Below are 25,380 nucleotides of genomic sequence, written 5' to 3' on the forward strand. Positions count from 1 at the left end.
TTTTAATATTGCTTACTGTTTGTTGACTGTTTACCTCATGTCGTTTTTTTTTTTATTCTCGTTGTTGTTGACTGTTTACCTCATGTCGTTTTTTTTTATTCTCTTGTTGTTGTTGTTGACTGTTTACACATTGGTTGTTCAGGTTCGTGTGGTGAGGTAGGTCGTCGCTGTTGTACCCACCGCTGCCAGTGTCTGGCCTCCGACAAAAAACTTTCACCTTCGCATCACATGCAAATGTTTCCGGTAATTCTCGTGTCACTATAATTACTTAGGTAAAACTAGATACGAACATGTAATGACCCAGGGTAGATCCATTTCAATTTTCCATTATTCACTTTGAATGAAAGACATCTCTAATCATATTAAGCACTGAACACTTTTCTCATTCATGGATTGAATATTGTATGAGCTGATGGAAAGATTTCTCTCTCAGTTGTCGCTTATCTGAGCATAATGATTGGGTGTTATGTTCTCCAATAGGGAAAGAACACGTCATTTGTGTCTCAGCCAATCGGGAGAGAGAGAGAGCGTGACGCGTTCAGCCAATGACGAGCTAGGATTTAATGGCTGGTTAAATTGGTTGTTTAACCATTGTTTCTCCTTGCAGGTGTGTGTTTGTGTGTGTGTGTATGTGTGTTTGGGCCACCTGACAACCCACGTGAAGGATTCCATCAATAGGTAAGTCATATTCATCTTCCTTTTGCGTTAAATTTTACATTTTCTCATCTCTTCTTGGTCCTGTTCATTTTCATCATCGACCTGTTCATGTGTCACTTTCACCTATTCTCCCTGAACATGACTTGTTTCACTCCCCTCAGTCATTTCCCCTCCTCCTCCTCAGGTAAACTACTCATTACCTCATTCACTTTAAACATTTCAGTTCACTTGACCTCATTCATATTCATCAACTCTGATTTCATCTTCAGTTCTAACCTCGTTCACTTTCACCAGCGCCATCAGACGGATCCACGGGTGAAAAAAAAATAGTGAAGGTGAGTTTGCGACCATGACCACACCTTCCTGATAATCCCGCAGCATTTTGTGTTGATGATTGGGGTGAGAGAGAGAGAGAGAGAGAGAGAGAGAGAGAGAGAGAGAGAGAGAGAGAGAGAGAGAGAGAGAGAGAGAGAGTTTGACAACACCCAGCACTCTGCCTGCATGTCTCTGAAACATGTTTCCTGTTTCACCGACTCTGAAACGTGTTTTCTGTTTATTCTGGTTCTGAAACGTTTTCTGTGTTCATGGCGGAAACGTTTCCTGCTTCACCAACTCTGAAACGTTTCCGTTTTTTCCACTGAAACATGCGTATCATTTATAACTCTATTTGTAGCAGAATTAGAAAGCTAATCTTCTTCAGTTGATATAGTACACATATACATCAAAGTTATAATCTACGGTCAAAAAATGAATTTATAGAGTAATTATATATATATATATATATATATATATATATATATATATATATATATATATATATATATATATATATATATATACAGAATAGGTAATGAAAATTATGCAAAAAGATAGTAAGTAAATATACTGAAGATGATAACTGAGACATAACTTGAGATATTAATGAAAAGATTAATATGCAACACATGAAGGGAACATAACAAACACATGAAGGGAACATAAACGCATGAAGGGAACATAAACGCATGAAGGGAACATAAACGCATGAAGGGAACATAAACGCATGAAGGGAACATAAACGCATGAAGGGAACATAACAAACAATTTGTAGTTGATTGATCTTTTCCAAGATGAAGAGACCCAAAATTATTGTCTGTTTTCTCTTTATTGCCTTTGACCTCTGTTGACCCCGGGTGAGGTGGCAGTTGCCCTGGTGGGTTCCGTGTAGGTAACGAGGTGACTTTTAAGTCGACTTGGTGACCTTTCAAGGTGTAATGTGTCCAATGACTTTTCATGTAATTGTCATTAACTACGTCGTTTTCTTTGCTTCCTGGAGTAAGGAATGGGGGGTCTGTGAGGCCACCCCCATGCATGGGGTGTGGGCGGTGGGGGGCCAAGCATCACCGTGACGTCACAGTCCTCAGATAACCTGTGGTTGACTCATTTCCATCACCTTTCTCAAAACACAAGTACGACAGTCGCCATCTTCGATTCCCAGACACAAGGACCTCCTATGCGAGGCTTCGAGCAATCCTGCCAGGTGGTCAACACAGGTCAAGACACATCCTCAGGACCATCAGTTATATATATATATATATATATATATATATATATATGTAGGTCAAGACCCCCTCGAGGTACTGTGGCCATATATTCTCCAGCAACATTTTCACCTGGTATTCCAGAACTGCTGGAGGGGGATCCGTGTTGTCTCTCAGTGGGGAAACACTTGAACTCGTCTGTCATTTCCTCACACGTATTCCAATCCTCCTCCTCCTCCTCCTCCTCCTCCTCCTCCTCTCCTCCTCCTCCTCCTCCTCCTCTTCCTCCTCCTCCTCCTCCTCCTGCTCCTCCTCCTCTTCCTCCTCGTACAGTTCACCGTGGTGAAGGTATGGGAGCAGTGATGGAGGAAGCACCTCTGGCCTCGTGCACAACACGTGTGTTTCCAAAGCTTCTCTGTTGCTCCATCCTTAACTGGGTGTACGCGTTCCTCTGTCTCTCCTTCACCATCCCTCTCACGAGGTCAGCCAAAGGTGCCCGTGTTCCTGGTCCTTCGTTGGTCGAATTAACAGCAGAGAGAGAGAGAGAGAGAGAGAGAGAGAGAGAGAGAGAGAGAGAGAGAGAGAGAGAGAGATTCACTTACAAAATCCTTGACATAGATTTCGAGACAATTGAGAGAGTTAACCTGTAGGAAATGCACTATATTATCCTTACCGTATGATTGTTGATGAAAAGTATACATACAGTTTGGAATGTATCATGCGTGCTGAGAGGGGGTGTCTTGTATCATGCGTGCTGGGTGGGGGGGGTCATGTATCATGCGTACTGGGGGGGGTCTTGTATCATGCGTGGGGGGGGTCTTGTATCATGCGTGGGGGGTCTTGTATCATGCGTGGGGGGGTCTTGTATCATGCGTGGGGGGGTCTTGTATCATGCGTGGGGGGGTCTTGTATCATGCGTGGGGGGGTCTTGTATCATGCGTGGGGGGGGTCTTGTATCATGCGTGGGGGGGTCTTGTATCATGCGTGGGGGGTCTTGTATCATGCGTGGGGGGGGTCTTGTATCATGCGTTGGGGGGGGGTCTTGTATCATGCGTGGGGGGGGGGGTCTTGTATCATACGTGCTGGTGGATCTTAATCAACAAAAGTCGTAAACTGTTTTTAAAGATGTTGTTTCCCCGTTTTCATTCGTTAACGTATTACGTGTGTTCGTAGCCAGGGTCACATGATAATAGTTTGATCGTTCTTATGTGTCTTCCCTCCTTTATGTTGACCTTAATATAAGTCTTAGTTGTCTCTTCATGTTTTTGTGTGTTTTTTCATTTCCGTAATTTACTCTAATAATTCTTATACCATTTGTTATATATCTTATTTATATTATTCTTGAGATTCAGTCATTCATGACCTGTGTATTTTCTTTGATTATTTTTTTTACCAGGTGTAATTATGTCATTATTGATAATCATTAATTATATTATTTTGGTTTGGAATTTTTATTCTCATTTTCGAACGTGATTGTTGTCATTAACATTCCGTCTCTTAGGTTAATTGAGTCATTAGTGTCACCGTTGACTGTTGTGTCGTCCGTTGAAAAACGGCGCTGCGGACAGCCCTGTTCAGAGAGAGAGAGAGAGAGAGAGAGAGAGAGAGAGAGAGAGAGAGAGAGAGAGAGGTTGAATAGGGTCGTAACCTCTCTTTTATTTGTGTTCTATATTATCATCATCTCGCTAGGTGTGGGGTGAGGTCAGGCGAGGTCAGGTCCCGCGTCGCCATTTCCCACACTTGTGTCGTGTGCGCCACTTGTCTTCTCGCCTGTGTGATCGTGGCTGGTCATTATCAACTCCTACATCACAACATCACCTCACTCTACCTACAACCCCCCCCCCCCCTGTGTGTGTGTGTGTGTGTGTGTGTGTGTGTAACATGGGTGGTTTCCGCGTCATTATGACGTAAGGTCGTGACCTCCTCCCACCCCCCGTGGTATGTAAGGTCAGAGCTGATCATCAGCTGCTCATCAAAGCCTTAATCATCATCATCATCATCATCCTATCATCATCATCCTATCATCATCATCATCATCATCAGGTGGTTTCTTCCCTGTGCCATCATCCCTGTTGTTGTTGTTGTTGTTGTTGTTGTCTTCCTCTTCGTCCCTGAGGCATGTGCCTCGTCTTCCCTGCAGTGTTGCCAACGTATGTTTACCAGTGGTGCCTGGGAGGGGGGGGGGGAGCATCGTGTGTCGGCAGTGTTGCCATCCGTACGGCCAGTAGCGTCTTCCTGTGTGGAGGGGGAGGGTGGGGGGGGGGGGGTGTGTGTGTTGTGGCAGTCTTGTTGTGGAACTCATCATGTGAGGCTCCTGTATACTGGTCACTACTCTCTCTCTCTCTCTCTCTCTCTCTCTCTCTCTCTCTCTCTCTCTCTCTCTCTCTCTCTGACGTTTCTCCTGTGGACGATCCCAGCAGTTCATTCCACCACGTCACACAGCCTGTACCCACGTGCCTGCCAGGTCCTGCATCATGACCAGGTACACGCCCACCCTCCCACACTCCTTAACACAGGTCCCTCCCACCTGGCTCCTGCCCTCGCCAGTGTTTGACGACCAGCAAGTGTCTCCCCGCTGGTGGAAACATGCCATGGTTTACCCCAGGATGGCAGACTCCCTTCTCTTATACTTGGTTGTCGTTCTTCATTAGTTTCAAAACTCTGTCTCATCATTAGTCTCAGCTTCAACAGCAAGCAGTTCAGGTCACCAGCGTGGCGCCAGCAAGGCGGGCGAGGCCCTCCGGTGACATTCTACCATATCTGGATTATGATATTTCTCTCTGGGGGAGTGTGGGTGTCTCTCTGCTGGACTGTGGGTGTCTCTCTGCAGGACTGTGGGTGTCTCTCTGCAGGACTGTGGGTGTCTCTCTGCAGGACTGTGGGTGTCTCTCTGCTGGACTGTGGGTGTCTCTCTGCTGGACTGTGGGTTTCTCTCTGGAGGAGTGTGGGTGTGTGTGTGTGTCGTGGACTCTTGACACTTCACAATATGATGATAGTGTCTGGGGCACCAGGGTTCTCGTCTACACACTTCCTCTCCCAGGCTTTCCCACTTTGCGTCCTCAAATCTATTTCCAATTTCCTTTCTCGTGCGTCCACCGCTGATATGGTCGACCCCCAGCCCTTAGCATGAGTGACAGACTTCTCCAAGTTTTCATCCGTCCCCTCCCACTCTTCTCACTGGTCTTCGCCCGTCCAGTGACCCTGTCCACTCCTGTGGCGATGACTCACACCCTCATTACTCCACTTCCCCTTTAAATACCAACTTTCTTCTCTCATTTTCTCTCCCGTCTTACTCCAGCCACGTCTTACAATCCTGAAGGTTCCCTTCTTCACCAACATGACTTTCATTATTCTTGACATTATCTAAACTATTTCATATATATATATATATATATATATATATATATATATATATATATATATATATATATATATATATATATGTATATATATAAACCCATTGCGTCTCAACTATCATAAAGTTTGGATGACGAAATCGTATTCGAAATAGGATTTTTAACATACAACACAGATATTCTTGTCATAATGTATCGGCCAATCTGCTATGCTTTACCCCTACAGTAGGTGGAATGTTTACCATCATGTCTTAGATAATCGCACCATCTCACAAGGTAGAGGTTTGTGTGGGCGTGGAGGTTTGTGTGGGCGTGGAGGTTTGTGTGGGCGTAGAGGTTTGTGTGGGCGTGGAGGTTTGTGTGGGCGTGGAGGTTTGTGTGGGCGTGGGAATGATAAAGCGCCAGATATGGCAACGCCAGGGGTTGGGATGACAGTACTCAGTCATTAATGTTATTGACTGGCCAAGTGTGGCATAACGTAAGGTTTAAAAAGACTTATATATTAAAAGAAATGTAGCAGTTATATCAGAAGCCCCTTATGGCAATGCCGATGGGGTTGCCATGTGGGGATATTAATGATCAGTATGTCCAGTGGTCGGTCTTATTAAACTACAATTATCTGATTGCTTATCGGAGACATGCTAGCCATTGAGCCTCACATGCCTTTGTTGTGCTTCTCCCGCGTCATGATGGAGGTGACTCGTTTGGCTGGAGCATTAGATATGACTTGAGATGATTATACAAACTGACTAGTAAATAGATTTCCGTGACTTTCAAAACGATCTTGAATTACATACGAGTTACATATTAAGATAGGAACTTGTTTTGGTGATTTATATCATTTTAGGGATACGTAAAAGAGAAACAATAATGATATTTATTTTTATATTACTGGTATGATAATGATGATAATGAGTTCGAGAAAGTGGGGTTAATGAGCTAATAGGTAAGGAGAGATTCCTTCAAATTTAGGTTGCGTCTGGGTTTAATAAACCTGTAGATCACACGAGGCAGTTATTAAAACCCGGGCCAGAGTGGCGCCGCAGTAATTATAACTTGACCATTATCGAGTTAAAACACCAGTTTGGTACAGGTTGTTACCATCATCGGTGGTGTTGTGGTATGTAGGACATGGTAGGACCAGGAGAGCACTGTGAGGGGGTTGGGTCGTGTTGTATGTATGGTGGGAGGTCGCGTCTCAAATTGCACCGCGGGAGAATCAAGTCATCACTGACTTCAGGGGTTACCTGTCGCTCTCTGGGGGTCCGGGGGGGGGGAGGAGGACCGGTCCGTGTTATGCGGGGTTGGGGGGGTGGCGGGGGGGGGGACTCTGGGTACTGTACCGTTATGGTATGGATGAAGGTGGCGGCTGGTTCACAAGGGGACAACCTTGCTTGTCGTCGACGCAATGAAAACGGAAAATGCGACAGTCGTGGTTTACTTGAGGTTCACGTCCATAGATGGCGTTGTGGTCTCTTGCGATGCTGTGATGTGTTGTTTGCTGTATGATTACGGTGTGTTTGTGGTAGAGAGAGAGAGAGAGAGAGAGAGAGAGAGAGAGAGAGAGAGAGAGAGAGAGAATAATAAGAACAAGAGAAAATATATTCTTGATTAGACCCGAGTACAGAACACGTACGTTGTTAACACAAGTGTGTTGTGATGTAGATGTTGTAGCGAGTTCTGGGGTCCAGGTTTTTTATAGTAAAGCACAAGTCACTGTTGAAGGTGTTCATTTACTACATTTCATGTCTGGCGAAGGTCGGCAATCATGGTATTATGATCTTGGAGTTTCCACTCTTGTTATTTTTCATTAGAATTTCACGTTGACGATTTTTGAGGTGATGTAATGTGTTTTTCTGTTGAGACTTGCAACATTTTCTGTTGAGAATTGCAACATTTATGGTATAGTGTGATTTTTTTTCACATTATTTTGTTAGATTACATTATTTTGTTTATAGTTTGATGTACGTGTTAGTTTGTTTGTTTGTCATGTTTACTGCAGACGTGTTGGCAATCCTGGCTTCACCTTGGCTATGGTTATCTGTAACATTTCCAGGATGAACACCGACAATTATTACACTTCCAGGATGGACCACGGTAATGTTAACTTCCAGGGTTGACCTTGTTACCATACCACTGGTAACATTTCCAGGATGGACTGACTACACTGATATGAACTTCCAGGATGGACGTTGTAACCATTACAATCCCAGGATGGAGTACATGACCAAGATGAACTAGTGTACTAAAACACGTCCAGGATGAACTAAGCTCGTTTAGTTAACTATATCTACCTGCGGGCTAGTGTTAGTTAAGGTCACTACACGTAGGTCAGGACTCTGAAATAACTAGTTGATGTAGGGTAGTAGGACGTGATAGAGGAACAAAGTATTATCAATGGACGGGGGATTCGAACCGTGCCTGTGTGAGTAGAGGAATGAGCCATGCACTTGTAACCTGCATGACCCGGTGTGGGAGGTCATGGCGCTCTGCCTTGACGACCTGCTTCTCATCATGCACAGTAATGGTTTCATAACATGAGGGTTGCAGCACGACTTAGGATCGTACCGTTGTGTTCATGGAGCCGTGCCTCCGTGCACGAGCCGTGCCTCCGTGCATGAGCCGTGCCTCCGCGCATGAGCCGTGCCTCCGCGCATGAGCCGTGCCTCCGTGCATGAGCCGTGCCTCCGTGCATGGGCCGTGCCTCCGTGCATGAGCCGTGCCCCCGTGCATGAGCCGTGTCCCCGTGCATGAGCCGTGCCCCCGTGCATGAAGATCGTGCATGATGCGCTAAGGCACCAGCAGTCGCCCCTCGCCAGAACCCGTCGTACATATAATAAAACACCACAGAAACACATCTCCCGCTCACTGGAATTGAGAGAGAGAGAGAGAGAGAGAGAGAGAGAGAGAGAGAGAGAGAGAGAGAGAGAGAGAGAGAGAGAGAGAGGCAGGCGTAGGTAGGTAGGTTGGCGCGACCTATTGCCCCAGTCACAGAGCACGAAGCATGACTTGGACGGGCAAGAAATTGCCTAGTGAGTCATGAACAAAAACCCTCTTTCCCCCCCTCCTCCTCCTCCTCCCGGTTTCTGTGACCTCTGTAGTTGACCTTTGACCCCCTCCCCCCGCCCGACTCCTTCCCAAAGTATAATGCCAGCCATTAGATAAAGTGTAATTTGTCTGTTCGTTGAGCATTTGTTTAATTCGTGAACAGGACGCTCAGATGAAGGGTTGCGGGGTGGGGGGGGTGGGGGGTGAAGACTTGTAGAGTAAGGTGGGGGGAGGGGTGATGTCTGTGGGGGGATGAGGGGGGAGCGGGCAGAGGAGGAGGGGGGTCTGCATCACTTCCAAAACCCTGGGACACTGGGTCGAATCTCGGAGTAAGTTCTCCAAAGATTGTCGTCTAAAGCATTTGTGTGTGTGTGTGTGTGTGTGTGTGTGTGTGTGTGTGTGTGTGTGTGTGTGTGTGTGTGTGTGTGTGTGTGTGCAAATTCATACATTACATGTGCTTCAGGTTTGTAGGTCACCACCAGAACCAAGTATTTCCCAGATGATGTGTTCAGTACGAAAGCATTTCGATCTTGGAGTTTGATTCTTGTAGTGTGATTTCAGTGCATTACATGTGACACCTAGAGATAGGACGTGAGCGGATGTGGCCTTTCCGCGGCTGTTCCTGGCGCTACCTCGCTAACGCTGGAAACGGCGATCAAATATGTGTGTGTGTGTGTGTGTGTGTGTGTGTCGCATACAACACAGAGGTGTTTATCTTTACGTACTTAAGTGGATGTAATTGAAAGTTAGTTCTTAGGGGGGTTTAATTTTTTTTTTTCGATCTTTTAAACTGTTTTCATCTTTTCATACATTGTTACATCTTGTAGTGTGTAATTTGATTCCTCCGTATACAACCATATATGTCTTACATCCCATATTCTGTCCATTAAGCCATTTGTACCATGTATATTTCTTTCCTTTTTTTTTTCCTCCATCATTCAACCATCGATGTTGTACCCATTTACTTTCCTCCATGGCCCCAGGTTGGCCCTGCCGCTCACTGGCAAATTCCACCACCAGTTTCCTGGGTGGGTATTCCCGGCAGCGCCCTCCCCAGCTGCTCACCAGTTGCCACACTTGGTATTTCCGCTTACGTGTGGTCATACTTTCATCTGGATGGACAGGTACATACTAAAACGTATAATAATGCATATTTTTATCTCACCTGGGCTCAGGTGCCTGATGTTACGTAAAGACTAGTATTTTGTACTTTGGGTCAGATTCCATTACACTTGTTTTAACAGGATCGGCTGGAGAGATATATTTGGATCTGATGTTAGCCTTTTAGAGTATTTCATCTTTAAAGCTTAATGGTTTTTTTCTTTTTAGATATGGTAGGCTAGAGAAGGTCAGGACAAGGTTTGTTTTGCTTCGAGTAATGAATTGCACACCATCCCGTTATGTGAGCGCTGGGCTGCGTTCATCTTGAGAATCGAAATTGTGGTTATCCGCCATCGGGGGTTTTGCCTCCCGACAGGACTGCCAGACGTATGAATTTCTCCATTGTTAATCACATTTCTTGATTACTTCCTTGATACGGCGTTCACGTTTAACCTGTGCTTTTGCATGAACGTCTAGATATAAAAGATAAGGAAATGATGATGATATAGTGTCCTGAATCATTCATTTTTCATTTGATTCAACAATGACTCAAAACGAGGTTGTCTATCAATTCGAATCCTCTTTGGTTTATCATTTTATTTGTCATATCGGTGGAGTTAACGGCATATTGTGAGAAATACTTATTTGTGGGAAATACGATGGAACGGTTTTTTGGTGGGGACGTGTGAGAAGAAACACATAGCGTCATGGTAGCGTGTGGGAAGGGCGAGAAAGAAGCGTTTTACCCGAGAGCGTCTGACCTGAGCAGCAGTGGCCAGCGCGGGTCGGCCACCGCTGCTGCAGCGTCTCGACGGCCACACACACCACTGGAGACAAAGCAGAGACACACACACACACACACGGGAGACATGATGACGACAGCCCGAGTCAGAGGGGAAGGAAGAGACGAAAACGAGAGACAAATAAGACATACAGAGAGATGGGTAGGATAAAGGCGTGATGACACAAGGAATAAAACAGGTTAATTTTTTCACCAAACTGCAAAACAGAGGAAAAAATATATATATATAAATCCGAAGACCAACTTCACAAAGAAACAGTGACTCGTAAAACATCATCCCGGAGAAAGAAACATGAGTGTTATTATGTTATCAGTTGTGTGAGCATAACAGCTCGGTGGGAAACCATGTTACAGAGCGGGAGATTTTAACCCAAATGACAAGCGTCTCATTACGCTTTATAGTGCACCTGTCTTAATTCAATTTGCTTGATAATGGCAATGTGTATATTCATAACGAATAATTGCTTCTATCTTACTCTTCCCCATAATGCCTGTGGACGGGGGGAGGAGGGGGTTATGATTAATAACTCAGTAGCTGGATGATGGCTCGCCTGGGCCAGCCAGATGGCATCCATATTGTTTTGCGCGCGCGTCTCGCCCGTCCTTCCTGGAAGCCTGACATTGTAATGTTTACAGTTTTTATAAAACGTTCTCTGCCGGGTTTTTAAAGTTTGACCTGCGGATATATACTTTTTTTTTCTGGTAAGCATGACGCGTTAGAAATGTTCATTGCAAATTAATGGTTTTTTTTTTATCTAATTTCAAAGAATGTACCTTCAGTCTTTATGGCTTTCTTATATGTTCAAGGAAAATTGGCGTAGATTTGAGGCTAATATGTATAGACCGGTACGAGATCTCTTTTTTTCTCTCCCACATTGAAAATGTCACTATTTGAACTGCAGATATTTCAATGTTTTAGTCATTTTTTCACCGTTTCCTCGCTTAGCGACGTAGCGCCAGGAACATTCAAGGAACAGCCTCACTTTGTTCACGCCCACTGACTGTCATGCACAATGCAACGAAACCAGATGCCCTTGTCCACAGCCAATCCCCCACAGACATTTCCGTGGTTTGCCCAGACCGTGTCATATGCCCTGGTCCACCCCATGCACGGCTTCCATGTTTTCCAGTCGTGATTATTGTTATTTTTTTGATTGTTGTACTTATTGTATTGATTACGAAACTCAGCGTTATCAGGTTGAATTTCTATCATTTTATGAACTTTGATGAACTGTTGTGTGGGAGGGTTGGAAAGGAGGCTTGTAGCTTGGAGGTGGGGTGGGAGGTGGCGGGAGCTCCAGTGTCTGGGCTGTGGTAACCAGCCCAGCCCCCAGCCACGTACTGACATACATCTACTTAAACCTCACTTGTAACAGCATTTTTATTATTATTATTATTGGTGTCTTATAACTGTCGGGTTGTAGGAAGATGAACTGAAGGTTGTTCAACGTGCTGACATTTTCTCTCGTCCCACCAACACCACCTACAGCGGTCACCATTCGCTTACTTAACACACTTTTCTCACCGTGTTCTACTTATGTATTTAACGGTACTTATTTCTAGTTTTGATTTGTATAGTTTCTTTTTGCGCTTTGTAGATCTGACTGACTATACCAGGGTTTAGAATAGGTGAATATCAAGGGTAAGAGATGTTTTCCACATGTCACTTCCACTTTGGCATTGCCATACCCAACTTCCTATTGCTGCTCTTGTGAGTGGCACATCTGTATGGCAACTGGGAACGCCATTTCTTGCTCACAACTGCTAATGTTATTATTATCATTATTATTATTATCCTTATTATTATTACTATTATTACATTATTATTATCATTACTATGCCTTTCAAAAATAATGGTTCCATTTTCATCCATTCCTTTCATGTGTTTACACACCATAAAAGCTTCTGTTAATTTATATTTCCACAATCTGCTTTGCGACTCAGCTTGAGGTAAAGTGTACCTTTGAGTTATCATGATAATTACCGTTATGTTATTTGAATTTGCTTCTGTACTCTGAATGTAAGATACAGGACTGTGGTCTCTATGTTTGTTAGATGTCTCATAAGCTCATATTTGCATTGTGAGTGAGAGATATATAGAAAGATGGGTCATGCACAAAGATTCAACTTGAAGGAAAACCTGAAGTTTAAGTTGTTGAAGACACTGCTTGTATAACGGGTTCCTGCATCTGTAAACATGAGATGTGGATCTCTCGTGTGACCAGTGGTTGACTGTACACTATTATGCTCTGACAGAAAGGCCTAAAGTGATGGCATTATATATATATATATATATATATATATATATATATATATATATATATATATATATATATATATATATATATATATATATATATATATATATATCGTGCTTGAGGATCGTACCATTGGGTCGTACTCAAAAGGTCAGAGGGGTGTGGTCATGATGACTGGGGGGGTCAAAGTGTTAGTTCCGGTAGTTAACATCATGACCACAGGTCACTAATGTTAACATAAAACGGGGTTAAATTGTGCTGTTTGCTTTAGCCGACACACATCGTTAAGGTTAATAATGAACTGTGTATTATACGATTTTCGGCCTTCCTACTGGGGTTACCTCGTTTTTTGCCCCGGGCGAGAGTGTTCAGATGACGGGGTATTAGAAGGGTGTTTTTCGTTTGAATCTCATGAGACTTCCGCACTTCTAACAAGGTCACCAAGACGCTTGGAAGTGAATGCCAAAGCCACACAGGCCGCGGTGGGGTTTACAGCGTACAACAGTTTAATGTAACGTGACTCCAGTCTGCGCCTCCCTTCATGGCCGTGTTGGGTGGGTAGGGGGAGGAAAACAATATTTTGGTCATCTATTATTTTGCTTCGTCCACGTTGAGCACCCCAGCCCACGGGGTAGTCAAGATGAGGGTGTGGTGAAGATGGGTGTTGAGTGAAGACGGGATGCACTCAGTCTGGGATTCCTTTGTGTTGTTGGTTCGTTTTGATGACTGGTCGCCCACGGGCCCGCCCGGGTTCGAATCTCAGGAGCGAGAGTCAACCCACAACCAACCAAAGGGTTCAGTGTTCCCTCAGGGCTGGTCGATAAATGGTTAGGTTAGGTTAGGTTAGGGTATATATATATATATATATATATATATATATATATATATATATATATATATATATATATATATATATATATATATTATAAGATAGCCATGGGTGTGCCATTCAGTTGCCTATGTGATGTTAGCTACCACAACCCTGAGGTTGTAGTGACGTCCACAACACATCACAAGCTGGTAGACCCCACAGTAACTATGGTCAAGCCACAGCAAATGGGAAGGCCCAGTGAGCCTTCAGCATCATGGTAAGGCCAGAACGCCTTGGTAAGGGCAGTAAAGGCCGCTTGCTAAGGTCACCTCTCGTGCAGATTTACATATTCATGGAGTCGCTCCTTTTACGAGGCTGGCTACCCTGCCTGCCTGGCTACCCTGCCTTTCTGGCTACCCTGCCTGGTTGGCTACCCTGCCAGGCTGGCTGGGCTGGTGGGCTACAGCCCACGTGAGGCTCCGGTGAACCTTGGCTTAAGGTTGTGACGAACCTTGGCTTAAGGTTGTGAAGGTTGTGACGAACCTTGGCTTAGGGTTGTGAAGGTTGTGACGAACCTTGGCTTAGGGTTGTGAAGGTTGTGACGAACCTTGGCTTAAGGTTGTGAAGGTTGTGACGAACCTTGGTTTAGGGTTGTGAAGGTTGTGACGAACCTTGGTTTAGGGTTGTGTTTACAGGTTGGGTGAGGTTGTTGGATGTAACAGAATGATTCATCATAAACACATGAAGAAAGTGTTGGAAATTTTTCGGTTGGTGGTTATAGTTTGACCTGGAGGGCCTTAACGACCCTGGCAGTTAACAGGCCAAAAGACCAACTAACCAATCAATCAACCAGCCAGTCTTGTCAAATGACTGTATGTCCAGATAATCACTATTACAACTTGACTGCACTGTCTGTGGTTGTGACAGACGAACGCATAGGTTGTGAAGAAGTACTGATTTGGTTGTGAAAGGAAGAGTGAGGAATGAGAACCTTTTTACACAAGTACTTCAGAGGTCATGAACTACTTCACGAGACATTGTGGTCAAAGTAATGTGTTGTGTGTTGGGAAGAGATGTTGTACTTTGGAAGTTGTTGTTAAGACACCTATAGGGTCGTAAAAGTTGTGTGAAAATGGACGTAAATGAAATTGATTAACACCTCAGTCGTAAGCGTCATTTACTGTGTAAACGAGAAGGACCTTGTTGGGAGCAGGTGTCGCTTTTACCATCTCTCTCTCTCTCTCTCTCTCTCTCTCTCTCTCTCTCTCTCTCTCTCTCTCTCTCTCTCTCCCCAGCACACAGCCAGGGGAACAAAGAGGTTTCTCTTGGCCCTACAGATGAGCCGAGTGGCTGGCGGGTCTCCGGGTCTTTTGTTGTCCTCTGGGGTAGCCTGGGCGAAAGCAGGAGAGAGAGAGAGAGAGAGAGAGAGAGAGAGAGAGAGAGAGAGAGAGAGAGAGAGAGAGAGAGAGAGAGCGGAGGGTTAGTTATTATCGCCTCTGTTTGACAAGTTACAAAACCAGTTGCTTCATTTTCATCCGGGAAGTATAGATGTGTGTGTGTGTGTGTGTGTGTGTGTGTGTGTGTGTGTGTGATTTGATGTTTATTCATCTATTTGTGTGAAGTGGTAGATACATGAGGAATGTCGAGAGACGTGAGTGAGATAGAAGACGTGGGCAGGAGGCTCCACAGGCAGAGAGATATTCTTAGATAGAGAGACAGTCGTAAGGACGAAGCGATGATAAAGAGGGAAGAGATTAGAGAGATGGAGAAGTTAGTATGATTGATCTAGAGACTGTTGGGAGAAATGGAGACAAAGAGGTTGATGTAGGGAGAGGGAACGAGATACAGGGAAGGAGAGAGAGAGAGAGAGACAATGACTGAATCTCTCTGGAGATGAAGGTATGAATAATGAGAGAGACATGATTGATAATCTGAAGTAGACCAAAGGAGACAGAGAGGCACTGAGAGACACAGCTTCAGACCTAAAGAAGAGACTGAAAGATCATAAGAGACAGGAGGCTGCTGAGAGACAGCTGGAGATAATGACCTAAGGATGAGAGATGGGGAATCGTCAGAAGACGGAAGAGAAAGATGGAGAGAGAGACAGTGAGAGACATCTCTGAGGACGTCAGGTTGTAACAAAGAGACCGAGCCAGAGGGAGATCGCCAAACAGGTTTAGTCAAAGTGCGTCCAGCAGCCAAGGACATCCTGTGTTGGAGGTGTGCTGTGTGGGGTGCTGGCATGTGCTTGTTGGCGTGTGGTCCACCTGCTCAACGAGGCATGTGGCGAAGACGACCATTGGTCCTGCAGGAGAAGCTGCAGCCAAGCCAACATCCAGGAGTTTACCAGAGGTGGATGACATCCACCTCGCACCTTCTTGCACGTTCTCTCACGAGTAGATCTGGGGGAGTGGATGATGGCAGGACCTGCTGGGATCCGTTGTAGAATGTGGTGTAAAAGACTCTGGGTATTGCGAAAGATAAAGAAATTTGCATACTGTGAAGATAATCTGGTTCGAGACGGATCGAAGGAAGAGCCAGCAAAAAAGCAAGATGAAAAGTGAAAAAGCAAGAACTGGAGGAAGATTAGAGAAAACTGAACCAAAATTCAGAACACTCGGGGAGCAGTAGGATGATCAACTGATGGTACAGCAGAGGGAAAATTGGTTATTCTAATGTAATTAGATTTGTAATAAAGGACAGAAGAAGCTGACGTGGTTGAGTCAGTTTGTCCAAATGATATAAGAATGCTTGAGGCGATCTTACCATACTGCTGGCTTCATTACCATTGCTCGAAGGAAAGTCAAGTTGTTAAGATTGTCTTGATCTCCATGGTTGAGTGGGACGTGATGACGTATGTTAGGACAATAGCTTGTGGAACACTTGCCTGGCCATCTTGCCACACATCACAACCACAGGAACACATGAACCTGCGGCTTGCCATCTTGCATGTTATACAACAGTGAGGAAAACTGAAGGGCCACTTGTGACGCCCATGTGGCGTTGAAACAGACGGTCGAGAAGGGAATGGTAGGGCAACAGGATATAGACCGTAATAACAGGAGACGATTCGTGTAACTGCTAGTTATCTACTTAGGACGCCGAGAGGGACACGTGTGAGGGGCCCCAGTGCCACCTCCCACCGTGTGTTGACAAAGGCGGACGCGTGACCTCCAGCAAGACCAAAATAGGATGTGGGAAGGTTTACGGTAACATAATGATGATACGAGATCCACATACACTCAAGATTACTCTAAGGACCATAGCAGTTTGGCCCTGAAGGTGATTCTCAAATGTAAAGTGTGCAGTAAGAACCACACAGGCCACTTGAGGTGATTCTGTCTCCTTGATTAATGAGTCAGGTCTACATGATCAATACCTGTTAGGGCTGAGGGTCGGTCGTGGACCCGGAGAAAATGAAAATGATCCCAAAATGAAAAAAAAAATAAAAAAATGTCGTAAACTTTATCATTTTGTTCTAGATGACAAGTTGTTCAGTGATTCCCTGGAGGGAAAGTGGTTTTTATTTCTTCCACTGATAGACATATTCCAGTTCTTTAGACCTAGTGATGTTTAAGTCTTATATGGAGCTTTGCACCAGCTCAAATGATCAAAATGGGCCTGTAAAAGTCTGAATTTTGACTTACCGATGAGTAAGAGGAGATAGAAAACGTTCGAAGGTACAGCCACTAATCACTAAGAAGGTCGGTCTGTACCTTACTGGTGAAAGATAACCAGGAGGTAAATGCGAGAAGCTCTTACCAAGACAAGAGAATATCAGAGACTCAACACGTCTTGCATAATGGAATGAGAGCAGACATGACGTCAGGAGACAAAGGGTCACTGCCAAACTGAAGCTCAAACGAATCGCTAACAAGAGCCAACAACAGATTATGACAGAGTGAGCTGTCGTCTCAGTCATGGCTATGGCTGGGATGGCATCCACCAGAGAACGTCTCGTCAGTGTAACAACAACATTATGTATTGGTTGGATCGTTAGAAGTACAACTGACCGTTTCCTTATAGAGGCTTCTGAAGCGGTCCGTTTTCCCCAGGGCATAAGGTGTGCGTACAAGGGTACAGGGGACACGTTTTGTATATGGTTTATCAGACTGGGGGGGTCCCTGTAACCAGTGGTGTTCCACGGGGCTCAGCCTTGAGGGCCCTCTGTTTATGATACGTGCTGTAGGTGGTTATGTGTGTCTTGGCATGGGACACAACACCTGACATGCCAGGTGTTTCTTGGGTTCGAACCCATAATTCGATACAGCGTAGTACAACACAGTGTTTGAGTTATCAGTAGTGTTTTACTTTGCCTTAGATGGACATTAACCTCAGCGTGGATGACCGATAAGTGTTTTTGGATAATGGTAACAGAATGAGCTGTCGACTCGTCCTATAAAGACGAGAACAACATGTACTAGAGGGACGTAGCTGAATGCCTGGTCAATTTTGATATGAACCAGAGACATGTCGCTTCATTGAGGACGAATTATGCCCAAGTTTATGGAGCTAGAATGGTACGGTGTTTACCTCAACCATGTCCAGCACCGACAGAAGCAGCGGCAGCATCAACAACAACAACAACAAGGTGTACCCGAGCTCCCTCATCCGACATGTCTGCGATAGAAATCGCTGAGAGGGTTGTGCGCTGTGCCGGTTTTTCTGGCTGCCTCTGTTTCCCAGCGTTCTTAGCAGGCCAGGAAGACCGCTACACTAGCCAGGGTGAGCTCTGACCTAGCAAGACCTCGTCATGTTATGACTTGCACTCAAGAGTCAACTTCGGAGATTTACACTCAAGATGAGGTCCACCTTCAGAATGAAGTTCACACTCGAGATGACGTTAGCACTCTCACAGGAGGTTGTGTATGTACTCTGGGCTGCCAGGATTTAAAGGAAAGTGCAACACATCATTGAGTTCCTCGGGGTGTGGCTGGGTGTTTGTGACAGTGGAAGAGATCAGATTCAACCACAGAAATCTAACGTTAATTAGTTTTGTTGATGGACGGTGTCAAAACCTTTGATTGTTTTGAATACCAGTATTAGATCACATCTTAACCTTCTCTGTTTCTCAGCTGGATATGTTTAAGTCGTCCAGCTGGGTCACAGAGGAGTAGTTGTGCTCAGATGTGGTAATTTAGCACTTAAGAAGGAGGTTCTTTGACTCAGGGAGTGGAGTTGTATTAGAAATTTTGCTGTTGAACTCAGGGTTTACCGCTCTGTGGGGATCAGAATAATCCGGGTGTAAGTTGTCGTACTTCAAGGGTCAGTCTGGAGTCGGAGAGTAAGGTTTTGCACTCAAGGATTTAGCTTTACTCAGAGGTTAAGTTGTGGTAAAGGGTTACGTTGCACTAGAGGATGCACTCAGGGATTAGATTTTTGTCTGTTTCTGATACGGACTTAAGTCCAAATGGGTGCCAGACGTTTATTGGAATAGGGAAAGGGGATAAAAAGCAAGAAATAAGAGGGAATGAGCAAATGTGATATAAGAGTGTTGGAGGAAGTGGGAAGTTTTCATCATACAAGGACCAGGTCTTAATTGTAAGGAAAGACACTCAAGAATCGAGTTCTGAAGATGATCGGTGTAGAGAAGGAAACACATCAAGATTGCCCCCTCACCCTCCAGCTGCTGCCAGTGGCTTCATAGCTTGCCCAGCTTTCAGGAACAGAAACCGGGCTAATGTATGTAAGACGGAATGAGAACTTTATCCACCAGAAAAATATATCTGTTAGATTATGAGGAGAAGTCTTCCACTCTCTTTCCTTCACCTTGCTCGTACTGATTACGGACAAGGATGAATGCTGACTGTGAGTCGGGGGAAGGACAAATTTTCCAGGTCCGGCTTGCTAGCTCCCTTCCCTGAATGGCCACATAAAAAAAAAAGGTTTAGAGAATGAGTTAGTCACCTCTGCTGTGTGGTCAACAGTGCAGAGAGGAGGATTGTATAGCTACAGTGCAGAGAGGAGGATGGTGTAGCTACAGTGCAGAGAGGAGGATTGTGTAGCTACAGTGCAGAGAGGAGGATTGTGTAGCTACAGTGCAGAGAGGAGGATTGTGTAGCTACAGTGCAGAGAGGAGGATTGTGTAGCTACGGTGCAGAGAGGAGGATTGTGTAGCTACAGTGCAGAGAGGAGGATTGTGTGGCTACAGTGCAGAGAGGAGGATGGTGTAGCTACAGTGCAGAGAGGAGAATTGTGTAGCTACAGATCAGAGAGGAGGATTGTGTAGCTACAGATCAGAGAGGAGGATTGTGTAGCTACAGTGCAGAGAGGAGGATTGTGTAGCTACAGTGCAGAGAGGAGGATTGTGTAGCTACAGTGCAGAGAGGAGGATTGTGTAGCTACAGATCAGAGAGATGTGAAGAACCAGATCGGGAGTGTGAGGAAGGCGGTCATCACGGTCTAGAATATGGTGGGTTGGGTGGGTCATGATTTGCTCCAGGTCATTAAGCATGGGAAATATGAGGGCATCAACTCCCCCCTGCCATGTGTATGGGGAGGTCGACCCTGCCTTCCCTACAGTGCATGGTGAAGCCTCGTAAGTTGAGGACGTCAGCCAGGGGGATGATGCGACGATGATATTATAGCAGGAGTTTAGAAGGTCGAAGAAAATCATAACTTTTGTCGAGTGGTGAGGAGGTAGCAGGCGACACGTGAGAGACGAATGGTGAGTCGAGTGAAGTGGGAGACGAATGGTGAGTCGGATGAAGTGGGGACGAATGGTGAGTCGGGTGAAGTGGGAGACGAATGGTGAGTCGGGTGAAGTGGGAGACGAATGGTGAGTCGGGTGAAGTGGGAGACGAATGGTGAGTCGGGTGAAGTGGGAGACGAATGGTGAGTCGGGTGAAGCGGGAGACGAATTGTGAGTCAGGTGAAGTGGGAGTTTGGATATTCATGTTCCCTGAGACGTGGAACATGTGTGCCGGTCTTGGAATTAGCTCAGACCACTCGTCTGAAATGGAAGATGACAGTTAGAGATGAGGAAGGGGGTTAGAACATCATTAGAGATCTTAGTCTCTGAGAGAAGCAGTGTATCATGAGGGATGCGAACACTGAGGTTGAGCAAGAAGTCGAGGGTTCTAGTAAGACCCTGAATGTGGTCAGAGGAATGGGAAAACGTTAGGTCTGTTCAGAGGGTCAGAGGTCATGGAAAGGGTCTGTCCTACTGCTACTGCCTGACCCTTCCCCTCTCGTTGGCAGGAGAGACAGGCGAGGCTCAGCACACCTCCTGTCAGTATCCCATGATGACGGTGACTGTTGGGTCATCAGTGGTTTGGACTCCACCATGTATTTGTTCACTGACATATATATTTTTTACATATTCGCCATTTCCCGCGTTCGCGAGGTAGCGGTAATAACAGAGGACTGGGCCTTAGAGGTAATATCCTCACTTGGCCCCCTTCTCTATCCCTTCTTTTGGAAAATTAAATGCGGGAGGAGAAATTATTTGAAACTATTAAAAGAAATGATGAGAGTAAGTGTATGATGCATAATACGAAGAGAATAACTGATGAGGGTCACATTGTAGTGAACAGCTCGACTAGGGATGGTGAAAGCGCCGGAGGTGTGAACCCCCACATCATAGTACAACCCATCCAAGTAAACAACATCGTTAGCATCACTGGGGTCGGGTCGCCAGGATTCCCGTCATTAACATACAAAAGGGGGAATTACCTGCCCTCTCTCTGGAGGGATCGTGTGGGGTGGAGGCGAGGCAGTAAGTCAGTCTGACACTTTCACGTGAGCACAATGGGTAGGAAGGTCTGTCATTGTGGCATATCCCGCTGTACCATAACTCTTATAATTACTGACAACAAATGACTGTTGTGTGTCTGTGTCTCACTCTCACTTTCTCTCTTTTTGTAATTACCTGTTTTAACACTTGAATACACACACACACACACACACACACACACACACACACACACACACACACACACACACACACACACACACACCAGCCTAAGCCAGGAGGGATAAATGCCTGGGACTGTCTCGCCCAGGGTTCGAATACTGGCCCGACTCCGTGTTGATACACACTCGGTGATGCTAAGTGCTATACCACGAAGGTGTGTGTTTGTGTGTGTGTGTGTGTGTGTGTGTGTGTGTGTGTGTGTGTGTGTAAGGAAGACTACCACCTACACACAGCTACGAGCTGTTCACTGTAAATACATGTATTCTAAATGTCTGTGTTGCTTTCTCCATCATGGACATGCCCAGTACTTCATCATGTTCTGCTTCAGTCATATATATATATATATATATATATATATATATATATATACCTCCACGTTCATTACTCCACCACACAGGTTACACTTAATCATCAATGTATTTCTTCGTAGCATTAGTGTGTGTCTCGGTCGATGTCCCAGTCCACACAACTCTATCATTACATACATCAAGAGAACCCACAGTGTCTACTCCCCGCCCGGTCATCCATCAACTACCAGTAGATCAGTCCATGACTCATGAGATCTATCTCTCCGTCTGGCGATGGATCTCATGCCAATGACTGAACTCCTTAACTCTCTCTCTCTCTCTCTCTCTCTCTCTCTCTCTCTCTCTCTCTCTCTCTCTCTCTCTCTCTCTCTCTCTCTCTCTCTCTCTACCATACTGGAGCTCAGCTGACACATCCTACCTGTATAACCTCTCGAATACGACGGTACGAACCTTGAGCACGACGGTGCGACCGCTGAGCACGACGGTACGACCGCTGAACACGAACGCACGACCCTTGAGCACGACTGTCGGAGTGTTATGCATGACGATACGAAGCTGAAACATGACGACCAGAACCCTGGGTATCATAGCGTGACCTCTGACCTAACACCACGAGTTCCCTGGTCACCTCACACTCTATTTTGGGAACTCACAAGAGCGTAACACAGCTGGGGGAACTGCAGCTCTGGGAACTCATATGAGCGTCACATGGTCGAGTTGATGGGACAGCCCCCCAAAAAAAAGAGGAACAGATTTAAACACTATGGTGAAATATAACCCTTTTTTGAAGGTCACTGTACCTAGTCTAGCCCAGTCTGATGACACACACACACACACACACACACACACACACACACACACACACACACACTAAAGATTCATCTGCAACGAATGTCTGTGATTCATCTGTAATCCTTCCATGTCTTGTGTTTTTTTCTCTCACGACCAGTACCTTGTTTCTCTTGTGCTCGCCCAGCAGGACCTATATTCAACATGTCATAGCATTATGTAGGTTTATTTACTAATATGTAGATACAAAAAGATGATAGTAATTTAGTAGTGAACACATGAAATACTGGAAAATAGGCACCCATGGTTACCTGCTGGTCTGGCCAGAGTGGTAAGACAGCATCTGTCTTGGCCTGGCAACACTGTAGGACACACAGGGCAATGACCTGTGCCCAGGGGTGGTGGTGGGTGGGGGGGTCATAGGTCAGTGGGCAGGTGTTGGGCAAGACGACAGGGCAGGCTTGGGCAAGGGTAAGATAAATACGTGTTTGTATCTGACGTGTTGGTTGCCTTCTGTGATGCATTGTTTGTTTCTGTGTCACGTTTGAATGTAGGATTGTCATATAGTGTGGCAGACAGTGTGTGTCACTCTCTGTATACTTGTATACACATCTCTTGACGGTGCTTGACTAAAGTAGAACAAAGTGTTACATAATGATAATAAGAACAAGAAAGAGCGAGAATGGTACACACGTACGTACACACACATTAAACATTGTATCCTCCTTCACAGACGTCCTTGCTTGCAGATCCTTGAGACATCCTGCAGTAGGAGGGAGAACATCTGTGACCTTGTCCCTCTTGAATGAATCTCTGACCCCCAACATTAATCTCATCTCTGTAAGAAGGTCATTTTCTGTAACCTCTTCAAGAACAGCTCTCATCCTCGACCCACTACAGGTGTCCAGGTCCACCTCGGCGCCCAGGTGATCACTTTAGACTAATCCTCACATCTCCTGTCCTCCTGAATAGTCATTGATTCGTATATTATATAAAATATAATGCTGGCGGCACATGTGGCCGGGTAGACTGCACCACCTTGTCATCAGCCTCCTGTGGGTGAAACCAGTCCAAGGCTGCGCGCACCTTATCACTCAAGCCAGGTCTAACTGCGCCGCTCTCATTCCTCTCACTGCGCCGCTCTCATTCTCCTCTCCCGCAGCCTCACGTACACCCCACGCTGCTCTCACAGTCCTCCTGCTCTTGTGAGGAAGGTCTTGTGGGGGGAAACTATACGTGTCATGAATCAGTAGAGCTTTGCCTGCACTTGTTCCCACGACAGTCGACGAGGTCATACATACAGGTATAAGATACACACACACACACACACACACACACACACACACACACACACACCTCAGTATGTGTAGCAATGAGTTCTCAGCAACAACAGTAAACCCTTCACATTCAAACTACATACGACCAACAACCCTCACGTACGTAGCACATTTCAACAACTTGTTCTCACAACCCTCCACACCTTCCATCCCACTCGATAAACACAACATTGACCAAACCTGCAGTAGTTAACCATCCTGCCATCCCGTAATAAGCACCACACCACCATACATACTCCCAGTTGAAACTACGCCCCCTAGACATGTACGTGTTACGTCATACCGTGTGCATCCTGGACACCGCCCAACTCTCCATTATTATAGACACAGTTTCAGCATATCACATGACCTCTTATGTCCAGGGTCGTGTAACTGCCACACTCAAGACGCAGAATTTTTATTCCTTAATTGCTTAGCATTTACCTCACAGAGACATATATATACATACATACCTCACCACACTTATGGTGCCGCCTGGTGGACGTGGCCGGCTCTCTGAGAGGTGCAGAAGCTCCCTATATGGGGCTCGGGCAGGAATAGATATGCGTGTGTGTGTGTGTGTGTGTGTGTGTGTGTTTGATGGTGAGGTGGACAGTTTACCTCACGCCACCATCGTGTAACTACAGTACTAACTACTTCATGAAAGACTAATCGCTTGCTCCATGTGTGCGTTGCGAGGACGAAAGTGGGTGGTCCTCGGTCTCCATGTGTGCGTTGCGAGGACGAAGGTGGGTGTTCCTCGGTCTCCATGTGTGCGTTGCGAGGACGAAGGTGGGTGTTTCTCGGTCTCCATGTGTGCGTTGCGAGGACGAAGGTGGGTGGTCCTCGGTCTCCAAATTGTGTCGGGAGGTCTTTGTCGAGGTCACGTACTCAGGAGGGCCATCGAGACTGACTGACTCAACATCCGGGTCCACAGCTGCTGCTACACTCCCACTCTTTCACCAAACCTTTGTCTGGCTCTCTTCCCTCCTTCCGTATGTCTCGACCTCTTTCCGTATCTTCCCTTCCTCCTCCTCCTCCTCCGCCTCCTCCTCCTCCTCCTCGTCCTCCTCCTCCTCCTCCTCCTCCCGCCGCCAGATCTAAGTGGCCAAACCCCCTCCACCACCCTCAGCCAAGGCAGTATCTGCCAAGCAACTTCATTGCTACGTATAAAATAATCAGATACAAAATGGTTGATATATTCGTCTGAGGAAAGTTGATTTTTTCCCCTGTATATGCCAACAGATCATGTTCTACGTGATTATCATGATGGCTATAGCGGAGGTTTCTTAATGATGAAGTAAAGATTGACTGATCTCATTGTATTAGTTATTCATTATTATAATAGCAAACGGAATTATATCATCTTGGGTAGGCGGTAAAACATTGAATGACATTAATTCATTCATTAACAAATATTTGTCCTCGATATATGTTATACGAGCATTTAAGTCACTGAAATCAAAACATGGCGAATCATTTGTATATCAAACCATCCT

General features: G+C 45.5%; 1 protein-coding gene across 6 annotated transcripts in view; it reads left to right on the plus strand.

Moving 5' to 3' along the window:
• The window catches only part of LOC139765566 (uncharacterized), a 131,618-nt gene that overhangs the window by 47,227 nt on the left and 59,011 nt on the right, over positions 1-25,380 (plus strand). For 4 of the 6 annotated variants that reach the window (XM_071693131.1, XM_071693136.1, XM_071693134.1 and 1 more), the window contains exon 2: positions 608-678. The exons of the other annotated variants lie outside the window; for them this stretch is intronic. The gene's annotated coding sequence lies outside the window, so the exon portion shown is untranslated. The remainder of the gene's footprint in view (positions 1-607; positions 679-25,380) is intronic. 6 annotated transcript variants of the gene reach the window in all.

The sequence above is a fragment of the Panulirus ornatus genome, chromosome 55 (assembly GCF_036320965.1).
Source record: "Panulirus ornatus isolate Po-2019 chromosome 55, ASM3632096v1, whole genome shotgun sequence".
In the NCBI taxonomy this organism is placed as follows: domain Eukaryota; kingdom Metazoa; phylum Arthropoda; class Malacostraca; order Decapoda; family Palinuridae; genus Panulirus; species Panulirus ornatus.